Genomic DNA, 25,525 nt, shown 5'->3' on the forward strand with positions numbered 1-25,525 from the left:
CACCAACGTCGACTTTGAAATTTTAGGAGGAAATGATCTGCTAACAATAAGATTAATGCATTGGTATGGTGCTTGTCACAAAACTTTGAAGCTTAAAGTAGTTCAAAGTATCAAATGTAGCTTAGTTCAATCATCAAAGGTAGCTAGCAATGGGAAGAAAAATAAGAGGTTCAACGGAGAAAAAAAGGTTGTGGGAATGTGAACAAAATGAAAAGGAATTGTCATAACAAAGCAAATTTGTTAATTTTTAAGTTCAATATTAATGTCGTCTCTTTTATAACCTAAGATGACAATTCATTCTTCTTAACAAAGATAATATTCATCTCCATGGTATGTGTTGGAAAAACAAATACTGATCATCATTGTTGTGTCGTGCCGAACCACTGTCTTGAAAGCAAAATTTGGTGCAACTTCGGTACTAAATCGGTTATACTTATTACTTTCCAAAGTTAACACAACTTTTCCTACTCAAGCGTGCACTTGCAGGAGTAAGGAGTGGAATTAAAGGAAAATCACTCAAAGAAGGAAATTATGGTTTTTTTTTTTTGTAAGAAGAAGGATACCTCACACCAAATCTTTTCTTTAATATATATATAAAGAATAATAGTTCTTAAATAATAAAATGTATTAAACAATGAAAACTATTATTTCCAACTCATAATGAAAATTATTATTTCCAACTTAAACCTTAATTATAAAACAGTACAATGATAGTCATTCCTAATAATCCCCCATGAATGACTACCATTGCATTCTAGTTAAAATAGTAATAAAACATCTTCTTTGAGCAAAGAAAGAAATAGTATAAACTTAAACATCAATATCTTTCTATTTGAATTGATGCATAGTGAGGTGGGGCAACAATCTAATTAAAGAAAGCAAGTTACCTTTTGAACTTTCAATAACTACGGTTAAGACTCCCACAACACATTTTACTTCTTAGTTTTCCATCGATTCCGCAATAAAGCCTATCACAATAGACAACTCAAAATTGCGCTATTTAAGGTCATGCACAAAGAACCTTGGGTCAACATGAAAGCTCTAGAAAAATATCCTTAAACTTTTTCATGGAAGGCGACCACATCTTCACAATCACGCTTATTGCTTCATCAAGTCTATCACAATAGACCACTCAAAACTGAGCTATGAAGACTTCACAACTAGTCCATATTAAGGCCAGCTTCATCAAGTTTGTCAAAGACAAACCGCTTAAAACTGAGCTATGCAGATTTTACAGTTATCCATCAAGTCTAGACCAAGACCACCCAAAGAAAGGTTATGGAATTTCCAAAGGTTTTAGTTTCATCCATCAAATCCATTTAAGGACTACCCACACATGGCTATGGACCATCAAATCTACCACAATAGACCAAAAAAAAAAAAAAAAAGGTTATGGACCGTCAAGCCTATCGCAATAGACCACCTTGAAAAGGGTATAAACCATCAAGTTTATCACAATAGACCACCTAAATAGAGGGCTATAGACCATCAAATGTTTGAGTTTCATACTTGTTGAAAATCCTAGAATTACTCTCCTTGTTAGACCTTTAGAGAGATGATCTACAATATTCCTCTCAAATCTCACATATTTCAAGAAGATAATTCTTTCATCTAACAATCATTTCATAGCTCCATGTTTCAGGTGAACTTCTTTTGCCATAACACACTATTCTTGGCAATAACTATGATAACATATGAATCTCAATAAAGGTTAAAGGCCCTCCATAATGGTACATCTCCCATTAGGCTTCTATGTCATTCATACTAATGTCCCCATACAATGATATATTTCTCATTAAGAACACATATCCACTGGTAAGGCTTACTTCGGCATTCTAAGTTACCCAATTTGCATACACTATCTCTCTAGTATGGTAGACAATTGTTAAAATGCAAACCGAAAATCTATTGTAACCTTAAGATATCTTAATAAATGATGAAGAGCAATAAAATAATCTTAATTAGGATTATGTGTATATATATACTCGATATTCTCACAATATATGCAATAACAAGTCTTGTATTCAGTGTGTGATTGACATAAATCAAAGCATTCTCAATAATACTTAAGCGCATCACATTAGTCTCACATAAAATTTTCGCTTCAAAATGTGATAACTTTATAGCATTACTAACATTTATGTTTGTACCACATAAATCCTTCACATCAACATACAAACATATAATCACACAATCAACTTCAAACAATTTTTAGTAAACACATATATCAAAAATTCACTTCTCATGATATTGTTTACTAAAGTGTTTTAAAAATTTTTCCTCGTCATACTTTCAAGAACTAGTCAAAGACAATAAAGAAATTTGACTCTTTCAAGTTATCATTGAGGAATATCACTTTTACATACACTTGATGTATTAGACAACCATATACAACAACGAAAGCTTTTAAGGCTCCTATAGTGGCTAATTTAGTCAAATGAGAATAAGAATCGAAACATTCTAAATTCCACGTTTGATTCAATATCTATGTATGTACATACATACATACATTATATGTATGTACATACATACATACATACATACATTATATGTATGTACATACATACATACATACATTAATAAGTTGCACCTGTATATTTATGATCAATTTTCTTATCTATTGTAGGACTTTGGTCGCATTCCCAACGATCCTCCCCTTGAACAAAGTTCCAACTGAACCTCCCTAAAATAGACATCCATAACTTTTATCTAGGCTAACTTCTCTCTAGAGCATACTTCTATTCAATAGAGCTCAACCATGGATAACACTATGACTACTTTTTAAGGTTCCATTACACCTTTTTTTGACCTAGGATTATTTCAACAAGACTAAACCAAAAACGACATGACTTTGATACCACTTTAATTTAGAGACACCTTAGGGTATAAGTCTCGATGCCTTATAAGATATCACATATTCAATAGCTTAGACAATATCTTAAACTTCCATAAAATCTTATGAGCTTTATAAACAATGAATTTGCATATTTTCATACTACTAGCAACCTTTAGTTATATGCAAATAATGTTGTACGACCAAACTTGACAATTCATGATGAAAGTCATGCATAAACTTTGTCAAATACAACATACACGAAATATTATTTCTACCCATGCTAACATGCTAATAGACATGCTCAAGTAGATCACAACAACATCTCAATATTCACAAACTTATTTATCAATTAAACATGTAAATCTATATACAACACTATTGTGGGCATAATCAATAAGCATAGTCAAAGGTTTTCAATCAAACCAGAGATTTCTTGAACACAAGATATATTACCTTAGTTAGACACCCCACAGTTCTAAATATTTAGGTGCGTAATATATCTAAAATTCAACAGTACCATTTTGTTGACTAACTCAAATTCATCACGATAGCATTTTATTCATGATATTAACAACAATACAATAATTATGAACCAATATGCTTGCCAATGAAATATTCAATATATACTTATCAAACGTGTGTTGAATATATCATGCTCAAATATAGTAATGAAATAAAAATTTCAAATTCTCATGTCATATATAAAAACTAGAAACATTGTTAGAGCATAAACTATAGGAAAATCAAACCCATAGCAAAAATCAACCCAAGAGCAAAAATCAACCCGAGAAAGCTCAACAAGATTAAAAAGATACAAGTTACCAACCAACATATTTTAAAATATGATTTTTTTTAAAAAAAATTGAATTGAGATTTGAAACAAATCAAGAACATCATTACCCAAATATACAAAAACTTGATTCTCTATCAAATGTATCATGAGATAATTTTCTACTCATGAAATGCCCAACTATATATTTATCAAGTACGTATCATATATATCAAAAATTAAAAACAAGTTAGAGAAATCTCAATGATTCAAAGCCAGAATATCATCAATATGTTTGAAATCTAAACGTTGATTTCTATGATCTGAAGAATCATTGTTTGATATTCAAATGTGGACAAATCATACAAATATCATCACTTAGAGAGAAAAAGAAAAAAAAAAACCATTGTATTTGATGATCAACAATCACAAAACCCATTACACATCCACATTTGACAATCAAAGTATAAAATCTCAAATTAGAGTTCTAACCAATAGATTGAATTATTTGTCTTCACGTCAATGGTAACACGACATTTTGAAAATAAGTGCATAATATTTGGGTTTTCTTATTTTTCTTCTCAATTTGCAAAAGATCATCCAAAATATTTTTTACATGAAAATTATTATTTCTAACTCATAATGAAAATTATTATTCCCAACAAAAAGGGTAGGGTTTTGTGTGGAATTAGATAAATTGAATAAACAATGGTGCGAAAATAGAAGCAAATAGATAAATGTAATCTAAAACGTTGGAAAATCTAGTTTTAGGAGCAAGAGCGATTCCTATACAATTTTTTATTGTCAAGTTTTTCTTGATTGAACATGCGTATAATTTACACGTGAACAATGATTTACTTAACCTAATCAAGCTCATTGATGCTACAGACAATTAACTCGCTGGGTCAAACCAAGAAAGTACCGTAATTATAAATTAAAGACTAAGATTCAAATTAAACTAAATCCCTAAGTACTATCGTGATTCAAAAGTATCCTTATAGAATCAAACCTTCACATCAATTTCTAGGATTCCATAGTTAACTAGAAATTAACCATCAGTAATCAACCATTCTATGTTTGAACCTAGGTTTAATTAGCATGTATCCAAGGTCCATCGAAAGCTTACTTAGCATACATGATTCAACTTTTAATACATGAGTTATTCAAGCTAGATGAACAAATAAAGAACACGCAAGCCTAACATCTATACCTAAGACATACATCCATGATAGAGGAGTCATTCCATACACATCTAAATTAAACAAAATTCAAGGAACATAAATAAAATATGTATTCAGTCTAGTGAAGAAAAACTTCAAAAAAAAAAAAAATTTACGTCAGTTCTTGCTCCAAAAAATTAGAAAAACTTTTATCATAACAATCTATAGACAAGAGGAAGAGGGAAGCTCCAATCCTTTAATTACAGCCTCAAAATAAACAAATCTAACCTAAAAGGTGCTAGAAAGGTAGAGAAATAAGAATTTTGAGTGTCTCCTCCGCCTCCGTGAATTTTATATAGAAAATTGTTGAAGCACCTAGGCTCTAAGATGCAAAGCCTATGCGCCAAATACTCTTTCCAAAATGCCTATCGAGAACCCATGCGCTCTAAAATTACACAGCTACTAGTTTTAGTGTGCCTCCTTAGTGGCAGTTTTATAATTTTGCCTCTTTTGGTTTGGTTCGTTCTTAAGGCTTCTCACTTATCCGTTTTAGCTCCATTTACTCTTGATCTCCATTTACTTATTTTAGTCATTCCGTACATAGCTTCAAAGCGATCCTTTTGGTGTGACAATTTGTGTAGAGAAATTAGTTGAGATGGGACTAAGAATTATTAGTATTATAAAAATCATTTATACAGGATTTGAGTTTCATACTTTGCTAATATTTTTGTTGCAAGTTTTTGTAGATATTGAAAAGCAGTGTGAGATAATCAAATAAACCTCTAGTTAATTCTAAAGTAATTAACAATTGTATTAGCTAGAGGGACAGTAGAAGAAAATAACACAAGGAACTTTGGTAACCCAGTTCGGTCAATGTTGCCTACGTCTGGAGAGCTGCGCACAGCTTTGATGAGTAATATTATTATGATTCACTCCTAGTCAATATACATCTATACAACATATGATCTCTGTTCAACTATATGATTATATAACATGCTTATTAGCTTCAGACTCCAAGCTCCCCCTAAATGTATGAGCGAATCTACTCGGCGATGTCTTCATGCTCTTCGGAAGTTTACAGTGACCATTTCGATCACTGCTTCGTTGTTCACCTTACTCATCATCACAATCATCTTAGATCAACATGTTGATACCATAGATAAAAGATCACACTACCTTCTTTATGCTCGTAGTTTCTGCGATTAATCTCTCAACCGATCTTCAGTAGAAAAATCCTTCTTATCCTTCAGCTCGCCCACGCCTAACATACACGCAATATATATATATATATATATATATATATATATATATATATATATATATATATATATATATATATATATATATATATATATATATATATATATATATATATATATATATATATATATATATATATATATATATATATATATATTTCTTCAAGAATAATTTCACAAAGATATTTATGCAAGATTCCTAAAATAAAGGAGGGTCTTTTATCTATTAGAAATTAAATATCTTAACACTTAAAAAGATAATCTCATAAAATCCTTTTGACAAAATCCCAACAAACTCCCCCTTTTGTAAAAAAAAAAAAAAGAGATTTCTTTTCTGGTTCAAGTCAACACTTCTCAGACCTTCTCATGAAGCAACAGACAGCAAGCGTCCATATTCAACCGCATAGCAACACAGCAAATTATCACAGATTATTAGATCAACACATCAAATACCAACACATTCAACACCATATTCATCCAATAACATACTAACTAGGACATCATTTCATTTCATTAATTTTTAAACATCATAGCAAAAGAAATTAAACAACATACTAACTTTCATTGGTTCAACAACAACTTGAAAAGAAAACTTAAAACAAATTTCAACACAAACAGCAGCCCTGCTTCAGCTTCACCTAACCAACTCCAACTTCTTCTGCCTGCCCCTACTACTCCCCCTTTGAATCGAAAAGAAATATCACTCAAGACCATGCTTCCCAGTACTAGTAGAAGGAGTCAACGTTTTCAAGTGGCGAATAAACAAATCAACCTCCACCCGCCGTTCAGAGAACAAGTTAATGGAAGTAGAGAGAGCGCGAGACTCAGCTGTAAGTGTATTAACAATTCTAGAGGCTAAGTTTTGATGAACAAAGAAGCCTTCAGCACCCTCATCCAAATCTTCTGTGTCAAAAATACGAGGATCCCTTGAAGATTGCATGTCATGTTCTATATCTAGAACATGACTTCCCTGAAAGAGTCTGTAACTTAGAGATAAAGTCTTTGGTTCAGGTCTAGGGGCATCAAGCGTCGTTAGGACTGCAACATTCAGGTGAATTAGTAAGCAGGAGAAAACCCGTAGTAAAGCAATAGGTATTTTAACACCAAAAGTTCCCACATGCCTTAGAAGCTGATTGTATATAAATAAGTCGATATCTACAGTTTCATCATTGCACATCTAATAAAGAAATGTTCCTAAGGCAACAGACACACTGGAGGCATGTGAAGACAGAAACTAGTTCGCAATACCAATCTTATGAAGAATGACATATTTTACATTGAGAGATACAACTGGAATAATTCCATTCACGGGCCAAGAAGATAGAGTTCCTCCAGATAACACAGAAGCCAAAACTTCATTAGATGGGTTTGATGCGAAGAGTTAGGTTTGACATTGTTACCCAGAAACTCATTAATTACTGCAGGATTAATCTTGAATTTTAAACCCCGAATGTGAACTGTCTGATAGTCTAGACTACTGGGATCATTAAAATCAGAAGGAAAATTTACAATGAATTTCCTAATCAATCGAGGATAGAAGGGCCCGACATTTGATATTGTCTTAAAGAGACCTGCCTTTTCAATAAGACCCATGATACTCAAACAAGAATGATGCTTATCAGAAATATTTACCTCATCTGCAATCCTTCTCTGCACAACATATTTCCATCTTTGAACACTTTCTTCGAGATGAAACGAGATTCCATCAATGGGAACAGATGGAATGTTTGAAGGTATCTTCTTCCTTCTAGTCTTTGTAGTAATATTTCGTCGATTTTGCTGAAACTTCTTTCCCTTTGGCCTAGATACACCAGGAGATTGTTGAGTCTCGGGTTGAAGCTCATCATTAACATCTGGTTCAATAGTATCGGTTGCACAAGTATTAGTAGATTCAACATGTGCATCAATAATAATAGACTCATCAACAGGAACATCATTCCTTCCCACATTCTCAGTAGTCTTATCAATAGGATTAGAATCAGGCACTAAACGATGATCAGTAACAGAAGCATCGACCTGAATCGATGACTTAACCAGTGGAGATGGACCCGATTGACCAGCTCCTTCATTTGTCGTAGGCGAATGACTAGGTGTTGGAACAAAAATATCTTTATAGGAAGAGCTCTCATGAGAATGAGTTGATGTGATAGGATCAACAGATTTAGCGGGGACAACATTGGAAAATAACCCTTTCTTCAACAATCTAGCTAAAGGAACATCATCACGCTCATTGAAATCCATATAGGTAGTGTGAGTCTCAGATACACTTGGCGCAGTTTCAACATCCTCCGCAACACATTCAGCAATAAACTCAGCATGCACATGCAAATAAGAGCTTTTAGAGACATTTACCTGAGGTTTCTTCGATGGAAGGCGATACGGTCTTCGTGGAGGAGTGCTTTTGAAATAGCGACCCCTTATCCGTGAAGGAAAGCATACAAACGCAGCGGAAACATGATCAAATAAATTACTCTATATGCAACTAAACACTTTAGTAATTAACATGCTTAAGACTACCCTAATTACAATGATTAAGGTTAAAAGAAATTCTTTACCTTTGAAGCTCTCTGATGCTCCAAATCTTCTCACGATCACACACCCGAAACTACCACTAGAGATCACCTACTATACTCTGGACTAAGAATCGGGTTGTGGTACCCGTCGAATGAAGGAATTTTGAGAGATATATGGAATGAAGTTTTGATAAAAATTAGCCAAAAACAATACTTCTTCAGCTTGAAAAAGAAGAACTATTTATAAATTAATTACATGCAAAATTGCATGTAATTAGTTGGATAATTTCTCAACACTTTGTATTCCACTAACATTTAGTGTAATTACTCACCATTCCATTTAGTAGGACTTTTGGTATTCCCATTAATTTTAGTCAAGGGCAAAATGGTCATTTGACCATTTTAGTCAAAAGTCAACATTTTGACTTTTTACTATTTTGTCAATTTTGACTAATTTCGACCTTCAGAGCATGAATCCGCATTCATTTTCTTGAAATTCAAATCACATTTGAATATAAAGTCCTATAACTGACAATTATATCACATATATTCGTCGGTTTCTCTCTCTTTACCTAATTCGAACAATTTGAATTATTCCAACATGTTGTTCTAAGTTAATTCTATATGAGCTAGCAGGGGAACCTAATGGACCTATAGATCATGGGCTCCAACGATCTGAGATTAACTGACTAAACCCTTAGACTAAGCTAATCAACATTCGTTAACTATCGAGTCATTCCACTAAAGTCTTGTAGCTGCACTCCCCTCACTATAGATATATTTCTATCCATCTGATATAACCATGATCAGTAGGTTAATCCTTCACAGGTTGTTCATAACCTCAGTTGGGTCAAAATACCATTTTTACCCCTGAGACTACATCTTTTTCCTTATGTCCCACTGATCCACTATTGAAAATTTGGTTTAAGGTCCAACCTATAAATCGAATCCCTCTCAGGCCAATGAGAGGTTGGGGCCCTTATGTTCAAGACTTGGATTCAGTTCTTAAGGGAACAACCTATCTACTAACCCTAAAGCGGGTAGAAGTGAATTTCGTCTTGCACCCTATGTTTCCAACTATTCACCCAATCTTATCTTTGAAATGGGAGGCTTATTGGGCCAACGCTAATGAGTTGCCTTCACCTATGCAGATCTAAGGATAATATGGTGTGAACAGGAGTTCATAGTTAGCTCAGGATTAAGATTAAGTTACCTAGGTTATCAATAAACGAGATAGTCAGTTTTAAACAGTAAACGACGTTATTACGTAAAAGTGACTATTTCATGGTTCTGTCTTATGTAAACCTTTTACATATGATGCCCCCTCTTTCATGTCTCTACATGAACGATTCAGGATTACATCGTTTGTATTATTTACAAAGTGGGCCGCATCCATAGTATCTCTGAATAAAGCGCCCAAATTTTAATCATATACTATAGACTATTCAGACTATTTACTCGAACTTAATCCATGTTTATGTCTCTACATAAAGTTCAAGTTTACTAAAAAATAGCCTTGGGATCTATGTTTATTGGATTTAAGAATGTAATATTCAATTTTTCAATAACGACTTTATTGGAAAAAAAATTACAAACGACGAGTTTTAGGACAATAATTCCAACAAACTCCCGCTTGGACTAAAACACCCAGTGAGATGAAAATGTTCGAATTCAAACATAAGACAGAATAATACATATGATTACAAACTAGGGCATTATGCCCATTAAGTCTCTCACTTGTCCTATTTTACAAACATCGTAGACCTAAACTCTGTAGGTGGCTCTCAAACACTTTAGCCGTGAGGGCCTTTGTAAAAGGATTAGCAATATTTTGCTCAAAAGAAATCTGGGTTACTACAACGTTACAACGATGTACAATTTCCCTTATAAGATGGTACTTGTGTTCCATATGCTTTCCCCGTTTATGGCTTCTAGGTTCTCGTGAATTTGCAACTGCACCACTATTGTCACAGTATAAAGTGATTGGCAGATGCATATTTGGAACAATTTCCATATCAGTTAAAAATTTTCTTAGCCATACTGCTTCCTTTGCTGCTTTGCAAGCTGCAACATATTCAGCTTCCATTGTAGAGTCGGTCATACAACTTTGTTTTACGCTTCTCCATACTACTGCTCCTCCGTTTAGAGTGAATACTGATCCTGATGTAGACTTTCTAGCATCTCTATCCGTTTGGAAATCAGAATCAGTGTATCCAGTAAGGATCAGATCCTTAGTACCATAAACAAGCATGTAGTCTTTCGTTCTTCTAAGATACTTTAGAATATTCTTAACGGTTGTCCAGTGATCATGTCCAGGATTGGACTGTTACCTACTGACCATCCTTACTGAAAAGCAAATGTTAGGTTTAGTACATAACATTGCGTACATCAAACTTCCCACAGCGGAAGCATAGGGAAATTTTCTCATATCCTCAACTTCTTGAGGTGTCTTAGGACATTGTTTCTTTGACAAATGAATTCCATATCTGTATAGCAGCAGACCCTTTTTGGAATTCTGCATTTTATATCTTGACAACATTTTGTCAATATAAGATGCTTGAGACATGGCCAGTGTTCTACTTTTACGGTTCCTAACAATTTGAATTCCAAGAACATATTGTGCATCTCCCAAATCTTTCATTTGAAATTCCATAGCTAGCCATTTCTTGATGTCAGTAAGATAACCTACGTCATTCCTAATGAGTAGAATATCATCTACATATAATACTATGAATGCTACAATGGAATTGACGACCCTTTTGTAAACACAAGGTTCGTCAACATTTTGTTCAAAGCCATAAGATTTGATTGCAGTATTAAATTTTATATTTCATGATCTAGATGCTTACTACAAACCATAAATGGATTTCTGAAGATTACAAAGTTTTTGTTCTAGACCATTTTTAATAAACCCCTCTAGTTGAGCCATATAGATACTCTCCTCAAGATTTTCATTCAAATAGGCTGTCTTGACATCCATCTGCCAAATTTCATAATCATAAAAGGTGGCAATGAATAAGAGTATTCTAATCGACTTAAGCATGGCAACAGGAGATAATGTTTCTTCATAGTCCACTCCTTCTCTTTGGGTATAACCCTTTGCCACAAGTCGAGCCTTGAAAGTCTGTACTTTCCAGCTTGGTCTCATTTTCTCTTGTAGATTCATTTACAACCAATAGGTTTTACGTTATTAGGTTGATCTACTAGAGTCCAGACAAAATTAAAAGACATAGACTCTATTTCGAGGTTCATGGCTTTGATCCATTAGCCACGATCTACATCATTCATTGCCTGTTTATAAGTTAATGGATCCTCTATGCCATCATCAAGTATGACAACATGAGTTTCACTTAAACCTAAGTAGCGATTAGGCTGATTAACAACCCTCCCACTACGTCGAGGCTCTCTCAACTCTTGTGAAGGATATGTTTGACCAGATATCTTAGTTTTATCAATTACTTTAGTGGATGAACTAGGTTTATCTGTATCACTCTTGGAAATCTCATTCAACACTAATTTACTGCGAGGTTGATGATCCCTGATATGGTCTTTCTCTAAGAATGTGACATTTATTGATACAAATACTTTATTTTTTTTAGGATAGTAAAACAAACCATCTCTAGATTCCTTTGGATATCCTACAAATATGCATAATTTTGAACGATGTTCCAATTTTTTAGGATTTTGTACCAACACGTGTGTCGGACATCCCCAAATTCTAAAGTGACGTAAACTTCCTTTACGCCCTTTTCATAACTCATAAGGTATTTTTGAAACACTTTTAGAGGGAACGTTATTCAAAATATAGACAGCTGTTTCTAAAGCATATCCCCAAAAGGAATTTGGCAACTGAGCAAAGCTCATCATAGAGCGAACCATGTCTAACAAGGTTCGGTTTCTTCTTTCTGATACACCGTTCTGCTGAGGCGTATTAGGTGTAGAGAATTATGACTGGATTCCATGTTCTATCAAATAGTCTTGGAATCGTAAGTCCAAATATTCTCCTCATCGATCTGATCGAAGTATTTTTATTGTTTTTCCTAATTCATTCTCAACTTCACCCTTATATTCTTTGAATTTTTCAAAAGAATCAGACTTGTGATGAATTAGATAAACATGACCATACCTCGAATAATCATCAATAAAACTAATGAAATATTCGTACCCTCCCCGAGCTTTAACGTTCATTGGTCCACAAAGGTCCAAATGTACGAGCTCTAAAGGAATTTTGGCTTTGAGACCTTTTCCAGTAAAAGATCTCTTGGTCATTTTTCCTTCAAGACAAGATTCACAAGGAGGTAAAGAGTTATTTTCTAACTTATTTAGAAGTTCACTTTTAACTAATCTCCCAATCCTATTGAGATTTATGTGACCAAGTCTCAAGTGCCATAAATAGACATTAGAAGAAACCTTTTGTCTTTTATTCTAAGTTTCGACTGTTCTAAACATTTCAATATTTAAGAAAAAATTTGCTTGTGTTGGTCTTAACTTATATAAGTTATTTTCATGTATGTCAGAACATATTTGAATACCTTTATAGAAAATGAACGCTTCATTAATTTCAAAAGATATTTTATACATTTGTTCTAAAATACAAGAAATAGATATTAAATTTCTTTTCATTTGTGGTACATACAAGACATTCTTGAGTATGATATATCTATTTCCAAAAAAACAACTTTAAGTCTCCCACTGCTTCAGCGGAGACCATCTCTCCTGTTCCAACCTTGAGAGTGATCTCGCCTTCTGAAAGCCTTTTCCAATAACTATTTTCTTGAAATGAGAAGCAAATATGGTCAGTGGCTCCTGAATCTAATATCCAAGTTGAATTTTCATATTCCACTAAACATGTTTCAACAACTAGTAAATCATATTTACCTTGTGTTTTCTTCTTTGCTTTTTTCTCAGCAAGGTACTTTGGGCAGGTTCTCAACCAGTGCCCGTTTTGGCCACAGTGGTAACACTTACCTTTTTCTGCAGCTTTCTTTCCCTTGTTCTGTTTGGGAGTCTTCCCCTTTCCCTTCTTTTTTATTTGAGGTTTTGGTTTTAAGGGTCTAGTTTTGTTTTAGAGGACGATCCTCTTGAAATTTTCCCTTTGTGGTAGCAACATTTGCTTCCACTTGTTTTCCTTTACCTATGGTAAGGGTCTGGAATCACTGGAACTCATTAAGAAGGGTTGTCAGATTAAACTCTATCTTGTTCAAGGACGCATTTGTTTGAAATAGTATGAAGCTCTTCAGAAGAGACTCTTAGATAAAACTAACTTGATTAGCCTCATCGATGACACCACCATTTACTTCAGCAATGTTGAAGTGCATCATCATGTCCAGGATATGTTCTCTAACAAAGGTTCCCTCCTTCATACGCTTAGTGTAAATGTATTTGATTGCCTAGTGTCTCAGGGACCATTGTGGTTGCCCAAACATCGCCTTTAATGCATCCATAATTTCTTTAGCCGTAGCTAAGGATTCATGTTTCTTTGCTAGAACATCTGTCATGCTGGCAAGAATATAGACACAGGCTTTTTCATTAGCCTTTACCCATCGATCATATGCTTCCTGACTAGTTTGGTTAGCATTAGAGGTAGGGGTTTGAGGACATTCCTATGTTAAGACAAATCTCAAATCATCGACTACTAGTATCGTGTTTAGATTTGATTTCCATGCTGCATAATTATCACCATTAAGTTTTTTGAGCTAACAATTGAACTATTGAGCTATTCATGCTGAAAAAAAAACATATTCCTTTTAGAAAAAAAAACTATAATTCTTTTAAAAACAATCTAATTTTGCAAATATTAATAATGTACCCTTTCATTATTATGTTTTTGCGACGGTATTTCAAAGGTTCAGAATAATCAAGAATAACTTCTACCGAAGGGTAGTTGATTATTCTTCCTTTGAACCAAGACAATCTTGACCAAATGCTAACTCCTGAATATCTCATATTCGTTTTAGTACTTAGTTACCGCTAGTTCAGTTGAGAATATACTAACAACTTAGTAATTCTTGTAAGTGTAACCTTCCATTTTGAGATCTCAAAGATAAGAATCATTATGCTTTTGAAAGTGGAAAGACAATTTGAAAACTGATCTAAGAGACCCTATCCATATATGGGGTTTGCAGTGTTCTGAATCCTATAATACAACCCTCCGAAGGGAACATCGCTCCAGGACAGACAAGCAGGTGTATTACAGCAATCTCACGGTGCAACCTAATTGAAGAGACCGTGGGATGTGTTGTTACATATCCCTCACCCACTTACTATGAACTACTTCCTCTATTCACCTTGATCTTGATCCATGCAAACACTCTTCGAAGGAAGTCCGCTCTTTACGGCACAAAGCCCTGCATGGATCTCACGGTGTGAACTCTTAGGGACGCCAGAGCTAAAAAGTACATTACTTTTCTCTAGCTGAAGTGTTCTACAATGATTTTAAGGGTATTTGAAACTTTAGGATTATATTTAGGCTAACGTAAATAAATCCTAAGTCTAGTTAAAAACATCTAAGCATAACTTTTATACTGGATTTTAACCTATGATGTCTAGGTGATAAACCACTTTTACACCTCTTATGCATGCTCATAAACCTAGGTTAACTAGGCTCAAGAACTGATTACAATCTCCAAGTAGGAGGTGTTCCGTAAACCGTCAACTTAAGAACCTCCAACCTTAGTCATCTTATCTGACTTGTTGACAAGATCGAATCAGGTGAGCCTCTTGTAACCAGTTTTACAAGATATCGACCTAATTTTAAGAATTTTGGAAGATATGTTTAACCTAGGTGAACATGCATCTTATCTTTGTTATAGATTTTAAACGTCTAATTTGTTTTATAACACTTATAAATAAAAAGAACTTAGACAAACCTATAACAATCATTTAACAACATATATTATATAAACAAAATTAATTTAATATGGATTTTGAATTTATTTACCTTTTAATTAAATCATATTTAATTAAAATAAATAAATAAATTATTAATTAATTAATTAATTTAATTAAATCATATTTAATCAAAATTAACTTAATTAATAAAAAAATAATTAATCATATTAATTAATTAACATGCATACTATACATTATAACCATTATAAGAAACTTTCAATGCTAACCTATGGTGGGATTTTAAAACTATATGTCATACTATATGCACATACAATTAAACATTAATTAAAACATACATTAAATGCATAATTCATCAAAACATCTTAAAATGGACTTGTTTTGGCTCCTAAGTTAAGCTAAAAAACTAAATTATTACAATAATAATTTGATGGAGTACATAAACCGCTTCCGAACAATTCCAACCGGGTTAAACAAGTACACGATCGTTGAGGGCAGACCGGGCAAACACGATTGTTTAGAGCAGGCCGGACAAATTCGATCGTTTAGGTCGGATGAACACGATCGTTTAGCCTGGAGAACACGACCGTTTAGGGGGTTCAGTTTTTGGTCTGTCTTTAATTTTCTCCAGTAAAAATAGTTTTTCTCTCCCGATTGAAGAAATTACAACCTAATTTCAACTCTAATGACTCCAAAAAAAACTTTGAATATAATAATAATTACAAATTCAAACCTAACTTAAAGCCAAAATAATAATATATCCATTTTAGTTCAAACCACAACAATTTATCAAATAAATTGAAATACCCACCATATGCATATGAGTAAAATAAGCATGCTCTGATACCAGGTGAAGGAAAGCATACAAACGCAGTGGAAACAGAATCGAATAAATTACTCTATATGCAACTAAACACTTTAGTAATTAACATGCTTAAGACTACCCTAATTACAATGATTAAGGTTAAAAGAAATTCTTTACCTTTGAAGCTTCCTGATGCTCCAAATCTTCTCATGATCACACACCCGAAACTACCACTAGAAATCACCTGTTATACTTGGACTAAGAACCGGGTTGTGGTACCTGTCGAATGAAGGAATTTTGAGAGATATATGGAATGAAATTTTGATAAAAATTAGCCAAAAACAATACTTCTTCAGCTTGAAAAAGAAGAACTATTTATAACCTAATTACATGCAAAATTACATGTAATTAGTTGGATAATTTCTCAACACTTTGTATTCCACTAACATTTAGTGGAATTACTCACCATTCCATTTAGTTGGATTTTTGGATACTACCATTAATTTTAGTCAAGGGCAAAATGGTCATTTGACCATTTTAGTCAAAGTCAAACTTTGACTTTTTCAAGTCAAAAGTCAACATTTTGACTTTTTACTATTTTGTCCATTTTGACTAATTTCGACCTCCCGAGCATGAATCCGCATTCATTTTCTTGAAATTTAAATCACATTTGAATATAAAGTCCTATAACTGACAATTATATCACATATATTCGTCGATTTCTCTCTCTTTACCTAATTCGAACAATTCGAGTTATTCCAACATGTTGTTGTAAGTTAATTCTGTATGAGCTAGCAGAGGAATCTAATGGACCTATAGATCATGGGATCTAACGATCCGAGATTAACTGGTTAAATATTTTTAGACCAAACTAATCAACATTCGTTAACTAATCTAATGGACCTATAGATCATGGGATCTAACGATCCGAGATTAACTGGTTAAACATTTTTAGACCAAACTAATCAACATTCGTTAACTATTGAGTCATTCCACTAAAATCTCGTAGTTGCACTCCCCTCACTATAGATATATTTCTGATGAAGGAAAGCATACAAACGCAGTGGAAACAGAATTGAATAAATTACTTTATATGCAACTAAACACTTTAGTAATTAACATGCTTAAGAGTACCTTAATTACAATGATTAAGATTAAAAAAAATTTATAAATTACGAGTTTTAGAACAATAATTCCAACAATCCGTACACCGTGCATGTTAGACTGAGATGTCGGAGCTTCATTAACAACATTGGATGATTGTGCCTGATAGTTACCTTTTCGGGTGTTCGCCATTGTTACCTCTGAAGGAAGAATAGCAACAGTCATGACTTCAAAATAAAATCCTGAATTTTTTAAGATGATTGAACAATTCTGAAAATCAGGAGGCTTAAAATATCAAATACTTCCCGTTCAAAAGCTTTAATAACCTCTATTAATGCCTATTACGACGCTGACATGCCTATTTACTCTGATTGTGATATATTTTCTCCACATTTTTAGACAATAATAAATGAATAAAATTAAATTTGACATACTTCTAAACCCGCACGTAAATGCTCAAATAAATTTGCGTCTAGCGGCTTAGCGAATATATCTGCTAATTGTAAGTTTGAATGAACATGTTCTAAAGTGATAATTTTATCTTCAATAAGCTCACTGATAAAATGATGCTTGATATCAATATGCTTTGTTCGGCTGTGCTGAACCGGATTTTTGGAGATTTCAATTGCACTCATATTATCACAATATAGAGTTATAATATTCTGCAAAATGTCATACTTCTGCAACATATGCTTCATCCATATAAGTTGAGTACATGCACTCCTTGCCGCAATGTATTCAACCTCAGTTGTAGAAAGTGGTACACAATTCTATTTTTTACTAAACCATGAGATTAGATTGTTTCCTAGAAAGAAACATCCCCTAGAATTGCTTTTCCTGTGTCATCTGAACATCCAGTCCAATCTGCATCACAATATCCAAAAAGAATGAAATTTGTATCATAAGAATATAGAATTCCAAAATCGCTTGTTCCATGGAAATATTTGATTATTCTTTTGACTGCAGCTAAATGTGAAACACGAGGATCAGATTGAAATCGAGTGCATATTCCAACAGCATAAGCAATATCATGCTTGCTGACTGTTAAATGCATACTCCCGATCATGCTTCTGTATAACTTGTGATCTACAGTTGTACCATTAGTATCTTTGGTAATTTTGACATGTGTCGCAACTGAAGTCCTCTTTTGTTGGGATTTTTCAAGACCAAATTTTCTTACTATGTTCTTGGCATATTTCTCCTGAGTAATAAAGATGCCCTATATTCTTTGCTTGATCTGAAGGCCCAAAAAACATGATAATTCACCAACCATACTCATCTCAAATTCTGATTGCATGATTTTAATGAAACTTTCAACAAGTTCTGTAGGAAATCCTCCAAATATAATATCATCTACATAAATTTGTGCCACGATTAGATCATTGTCAGATCTATTTACAAATAATGTTTTGTTAGCCCCTCCCTTAGAGTAACCCTTATGACCAAGATAAACAGTTAGTCATTCGTACCAAGCTCTTGGTGCTTGCTTCAGCCCATATAGAGCTTTATTAAGCTTATACACATGCTGGGCAACATAAACTTCTTCATTCAAGTATCCATTCAAAAAGGCACTCTTGACATCCATCTGATATAATTTAAATTTGCGAATGCATGATATGCTGAGTAAGAGGCGTATAGCTTCAAGTTTGGCAACAGGTGCAAATGTTTCATTAAAATCAACTCCTTCTACCTGTGCATAACCCTGAGCCACCAATCGTGCCTTGTTTCTTGTTACATGTCCTGCTTCATCAGTCTTATTTTTAAAGATCCATTTGGTGCCTATAATATTTGATCCATCAGGTTTAGGAACCAGGGTCCACACATTGTTATGCTTAAACTGGAGTAATTCTTCTTGCATTGCATGTATCTAATATTCATCTTTAAGAGCTTCATTCATAGATGTAGATTCAATGGATGAAGTATAGCACAAATCAACAATCATTTTTGTATAATCGACCTTGTCCTTCTTTCTGATAGTAACTCTTGTTGAGGGATCTCTAATTATAGAGCTTGATGGATGATTCTTTCCAACGTGTGAAGAAGGAATAGGTTCAGTCTCTTCAACTGTTACCTCCTTCGGAATTGATTTTGAGTTTTCTTCAAGACTATTTATACTTGTATCGACTTTAGGAATGTCATCAATAGTAGTTTTGGGTACCATAGTCACCTTAGGTGCTAATTCATCATCATCAGTACGTTTATATGTATGCTCAAAATCATTCACAACCACATTAATCGTCTCCATAACCATTCCAGTTCTATTATTAAAGACTCTGTAAGCTCTGCTATTCTGTGAATATCCAAGAAAAAGTCCATGTTCTGATTTAGCATCCCACTTTCTGTTATACTCTCTATTAGCTAGAATATAACAAGTACTCCAAAAAACATAGAAATATTTGACATTAGGTTTTCTACCCTTCCATAACTCATATAACGTGACAGTTGTTCCAAATTGAATCGTAATTCTATTGTGAATATGACATGCTGTATTAACAGCTTCAGCAAAAAAATGCAACGGCAAAGCTTTGGCATGAATCATAACTCGAGCCATTTCTTGTAAGGTTATATTTTTCCTTTCTACTACTCCATTCTGTTGGGGAGTTAAAGAAGCTGAATATTCATGATGTATTTCTTCCATTTCACATAAATTATTCAGATCTTCATTCTCAAATTTCTTTCCATGATCACTCATGATTCTAACAATCTTCTTCCTTTTTTCACGCTGCAAACTTAAACATAAACTGATGTATACTTTTGTAGTATCAGATTTTCCTTTTAAAGACCTTACCCACGTGAATCGAGAAAGATCATCTATAATTACAACACATACTTTTTCTCTCCAAGACTTTCAATTTGCATCGAACCCATAAGATCCATGTGTACCAATTCTAAGACTCTGTTTGTGCAGCACTCCTTCATACTTTTATGGGAAGCTTTGATTTACTTCTCAACTTGACAATCACCACAAAAGAATTTTCTTTTTGAGTCAATGTTTGAGATTCCTATGACAACCTCATTTTTTACAACTTTATCAATGCTTCTTAAGCTGGTATGTCCCAGTTTTCTGTGCCATCACCAAGTTTGATCTTCTCTGATTGAATGACAAACATTGAAATTGTTGGATATCCAATTGTAGCAGTTGTCAACCTGTCTACAGCCATGCATAAGAACTCGATTATTTTCATCAGCCACTACACAACTATCTTTACTGAAATTTACGTTGTAACCTTGATCAAATAGTTGACTAACACTGATTAGATTTGCTTTTAGTTCTTCAACATATCTAACATCATTTAGATGTGGTAGGTTGTTATTTGTAATATTGCCTTTTGCTATGATTCTTCCTTTCACACCATCTCTAAAAGTAACATGTCTAGAAGCACATTCCTTTAAATTAGAAAAGAAAGATCTTTTTCCAGACATGTGCCTAGAACATCCACTATCAAAATACCACGCATCAGTTGAGGCTTGAATTGTTGAAAATTCTATTACATTTTTCTGACTGCTTTATCCTCCAAACCATACAACTTCTTCTTCCATTTTGATTGAGAGAGTTAAATTTAGGCTTCTGAACATAATAATTTACCTTCCATTGATAAAGTCTGTCTCTCTGTAACATATAGCAAAATGACCTAATATGACCTCTTTAGCCACAGTAATGACGAACCCACCTACGTACATCAGATTTGACATTTACTGAAGCAGGAAAAAATTTATCTCAGTTGTTGGATTAGTGTTTTTTACTGATGAATCAAAACCAAGACCATATTTGTGGGAACTAGTCTGTCCTAAACTCAAAATTAGATATAAATTCTCAGACCCCGATTTAGTATTTTTACTAACTTCATTGTCTGGTCATATTCATTATGAACTTCCCTAAATTTTAGCTTCAATGCAGATATGATGAACAGTAATCGTTCATTTTCTTCCATAAGATCTCAAATTTTTTCTTTCTGTATAGCTCAGGCTTCAGAATCTTCTTTCCACAAAACTTTCGACTCCTTAAGAGATAACTCATTATCACTATTTTCATCAAAAATTTCACTTTCATCTCTAGAATTAGTTTTTGTAATACTTACTATGAAAGCATTTATGCCGTTATCATCTTTCTTACTATCATCAATGTCCTCATTTGACAAAGTAGCACGAAAATATTTCTTTTGTTTTCTCAAGAACGTGGGACATTCATCCTGATAATGACCAACTCCTCCACATTCTCTAGATCTGAAAATTCTTCCTTCACCATCCTTTTTTCATCCATAGTCACCATCCCTCCTATTTGAGATTTCATTAAACCTTTTGGTATTGCTTTCACCATCTCTTCTTCTATAATTAGTTAGATTTCTAGCGTTGGATCTCGTAGTATTCAAAATTTTGAATTTCTTGACAACCTTAGAAAACTGTTTCGTCAGAAGAGCTATAGATTCGTTCATATTTGCTTCATTTTCAGACTGATTTACTATTGTCTTTTCTTCATATATTGACTTAAAAGCAGTGCTCTTGCCTTTCTTATTCTCTCTGTGAGATATGGCTATCACGAATGTAAGCAGAGACCTAAACAACTCATTTAGTTTTAATTTAGTTATATCATGAGCTTTCTCCACATTTGTGACCTTTATGTCAAATTTTCCTGGTAGCGAACGTAGCAGTTTACGCACGATCTTAGATTCAGGAATTTTTTCCCAAGCAGTTACAATTCATTTGCTATTTTCAGAACTCTCTCTTGTAATCTAATACAGACTCATCTTCTGACATTTTCAAGGCTTCAAACTTTGATGTTACCAACTGTAGTCTGGATATTTTAACTTTTGTAGTGCTTTCATAAGCGACTTCCAATATTTTCCAGGCTTCTTTGGCTGAACTACAAGAATTTAGAAGTTTGAACACATTCAAATCAACACCATTAAATATAGCACTGAGAGCTCTAGCATTCCCAACTGATGCTTGTTCTTTAGCATCAGTCCAGTCTGAAGGGAAGAAAGCCCTTTGCACAACGGAAGAATTACAGAGACCTTAACTCAATTTTAATTGGAACCTAAAAAAATACCAATACATTGGCAAAACCAAATACAAAACTAATTTCTATGGCCTAGTCTCATGTGGCACCGAATTTGGGCTTTCCTTTCATAGAAGTCTTACCTTTTTCCTTAAAAGTTCCACTTATAAACTTATCTCTACTTCTATATTCACTTTTGTTCTCATTTTTCCATGATGAGTTGAAGGAAGAAGAAGGTTTAGAAGAATTGTATCTTGTTCCTTTGGTACTCAATTGTTATTCCACTTTGATGGCAAGATGCAACATCTCCTCAATATCATAATATGACTGTAAATCAACCTTGTCAGCAATCTCCTTGTTGAGGCCATTCAAAAACCGTGTCATGAGAATCTCTATTTCCTTATCAAGATCAAGTTTATCTATCAAAGTGTCTATCTCTTTGTAGTAGTCTGTCGCCGACTTATTGCCCTACCTCAAAGCTTGAAGCTTTTGTGCCATGTCTTTTTGAAAATGATTTGGAACAAACCGCTTTCTCATAGATTCTTTGAATTCATACCATAAATGAATTGTGCTAGAAAGCATAAAAACGCAGCGGAAACATGATCGAAAAATTACTCTATATGCAACTAACCACTTTAGTAATTAACATGCTTAAGACAACCCTAATTACAATGATTAAGGTTAAAAAAAATTCTTTACCTTTGAAGCTCCCTGATGCTCCAAATCTTCTCACGATCACACATCCAGAACCACCACTAGAGTTCACCCACTATACTTCGGACTAAGAACCGGGTTGTGGTACCCGTCGAATGATAATTTAGAGAGAGATATGGATTGAAGTTTTTGAGAAAAATTAGCAAAAAAAAAAAAAAAAAAAGAAACCATCATCTTCAGTTTGGAAAAGAACTAATTACATTGCATGTAATTAGTTGGATAATTTTTCAACACTTATGAGCATGCATTAATCATATTGTAGTTTTACAAGAGAGAGATCAGGTGTGCCTCTTGTAACCTAGTTTACAAGATATCGACCTAAACCTAATTTTGAAAGATATGGTATTAACCTAGGTGAGCATGCATCTTATCTTTATTATAGATTTTAAAATCTAATTTATTTTATAACAATTATAAAACTCTTAGATAAACCTATAACATTCATCTAGGAAAACAACAAATAATTAATATGGTATTTTAATTTATTTAACTTTTAAATAAATCAATAATTGATTAATTTCATTAAATCATATTTAATAAAATTAATTCAAATAATCTTTAAATTAATCATATTAATTTAAAATTTAACAACTAATTAACCATATTAATTAATTTCTATATTAATTACTCAACATGCAAACTAAATATGCATGAACATGTTAACCTATGGTGGGATTTTAAAACTATATGTCATACAATATGCATATACAATTTCAGTAATAATTAAAACAGACATCACATGCAAAATTAATTAAAACACCCTAAAATGGACTGGCTTAGCGGGTAAACGATCAATTCTTATGCAAACGATACGCGTACCATACGCGATCGTTTAACAAGTAAACGATGGGGTCATATTCAAATGATACGCGTACCATACGCGATCGTTTAGCTGGTAAGAGCGACGTTCACTGGCACAAGCGATGCGCGTACCATACGCGATTGATTAGAGGGTGAACGATAGGTCTGAAACAACTCCTTCTCGGGTCTCAGCTTCAAAACAACACTTCTTCTTCCCGAATGAAGCAATTACAACCTAAATTCAACTCTAATGACTCCAACAAATTACAGACTCTTTGCAAAAAATTAATTAAGCCACCAACAGGACTAATTACAATAATTAATGCAAATAAACAACTTAATTTAGAGCCAAATCCAAAACTAATCCATTTTAGTTCAACCATAGCAATTTATCATATAAAATGTAAGAACCCACCATATGCATATGAGTAAAACTAGGCATGTTCTGATACCACATGATGGGAAAAACAACAAAGAGCATGCAGCAGAAGAAAAGGATCATGCTTTACTCTATATGCATCTAAACGATTTAGAAATTAACATGCAACTACTAAACGATAGACTTAAACGAAGAATATAAAAAGTAAACGACGAGCTTACCTTTGTAGTTCTCAACTTCTTCTTCGTTCTAAAAAACTTCTTCTTCTTTCCAAAAAACTTCTCTGTCTGTAGATCACGAGCATAGGACAACCACTATGTTGACCTACTAATCTCAGGACCAAGAACCGAGTTGTGAGACTCATTTTTGTGAAGTAAATCTTTTCAGAGAGAAGGATTGAGGTAGGTGTATCGTTTAGATAATTTTATGAGAATCATCACCATCTTCTCATTCTGAAATGAGAGGTTTATATAGAAAAATCAAATGCAAAATGCATGCAATTTATTTCATATAATCTCAACACCTAATTAATCAATTTACTATTTAATGGAATTAGTGGCTTCAAATTCATTATAAGCTGTCACATTTCCACTATTCGTTAACTAAAGAGTCATTCCACTAAAAACTCTTAGTTGTACTCCCCTCACTATAGATATATTTCTGTCCACCTTATATAACCATGATGAGTAAGTTGATCATTCACAGGTTGTTTGTAATCTTGGTTGGGTCAAAATATCGTTTTACCCCCGAGATCACATCTTGCTCCTTAAGACCCACTAATCCATTATTGAACAATTGGTTTAAGGTTCAACCTATAAACCTGAGTCCTTCTCGGGCAATGTGAAGATAGGGCCCCTAATTTAAGACTTAGATTTAGTCCTTAAGGGAACAACCTATCTACTATCGCAGAAGTAGGTAGGAGTGAATTCCATCTTGCACCCTATGTCCCTAGCTATCCACTCGGTCTTATCCCTGAAATGGGAGGCTTATTAGGCCAACAATGATGAGCTGCCCTCACCTATGCAGATCTAAGGATACTACCGAATGAACAGAAGTTCATAGTTAGCTCATGATTAAGATCAAGTTACTTAGGTTATCATACATTAATTAGTTAGTTTATAGTTTATGGTGTTATAACTAAAAGTGACTATTTCAGGATTCCAATTTTATACAAACCATTTACATAGGACGCCCCCACTCCTATGTGTCTACATGAACGATTCAGAATTCCATCGTTTGTACTAACTACGAAGCATGCCGCATCCATAGTGTTTTTCCAGAATAAGGTGTCCAACCTTATCGATACACTATAGACTATTTGGACTATTAACTCGAACTTA

At 33.6% G+C, this 25,525-nt stretch overlaps 1 long non-coding RNA gene across 1 annotated transcript; it reads right to left on the reverse strand.

Moving 5' to 3' along the window:
• Window positions 1–15,767: 15,767 nt before the first annotated feature.
• Window positions 15,768–24,585, reverse strand: LOC127150449 (uncharacterized). The gene is made up of 4 exons (XR_007822765.1): window positions 24,407–24,585; window positions 22,991–23,072; window positions 16,369–16,470; window positions 15,768–15,959 (listed from the first exon to the last, which is right to left on the reverse strand). It is a non-coding gene; the product is annotated as an uncharacterized LOC127150449 (long non-coding RNA).
• Between the last annotated feature and the right edge of the window lie 940 nt (window positions 24,586–25,525).

Source organism: Cucumis melo, chromosome 8 (assembly GCF_025177605.1).
Source record: "Cucumis melo cultivar AY chromosome 8, USDA_Cmelo_AY_1.0, whole genome shotgun sequence".
In the NCBI taxonomy this organism is placed as follows: Eukaryota; Viridiplantae; Streptophyta; class Magnoliopsida; order Cucurbitales; family Cucurbitaceae; genus Cucumis; species Cucumis melo.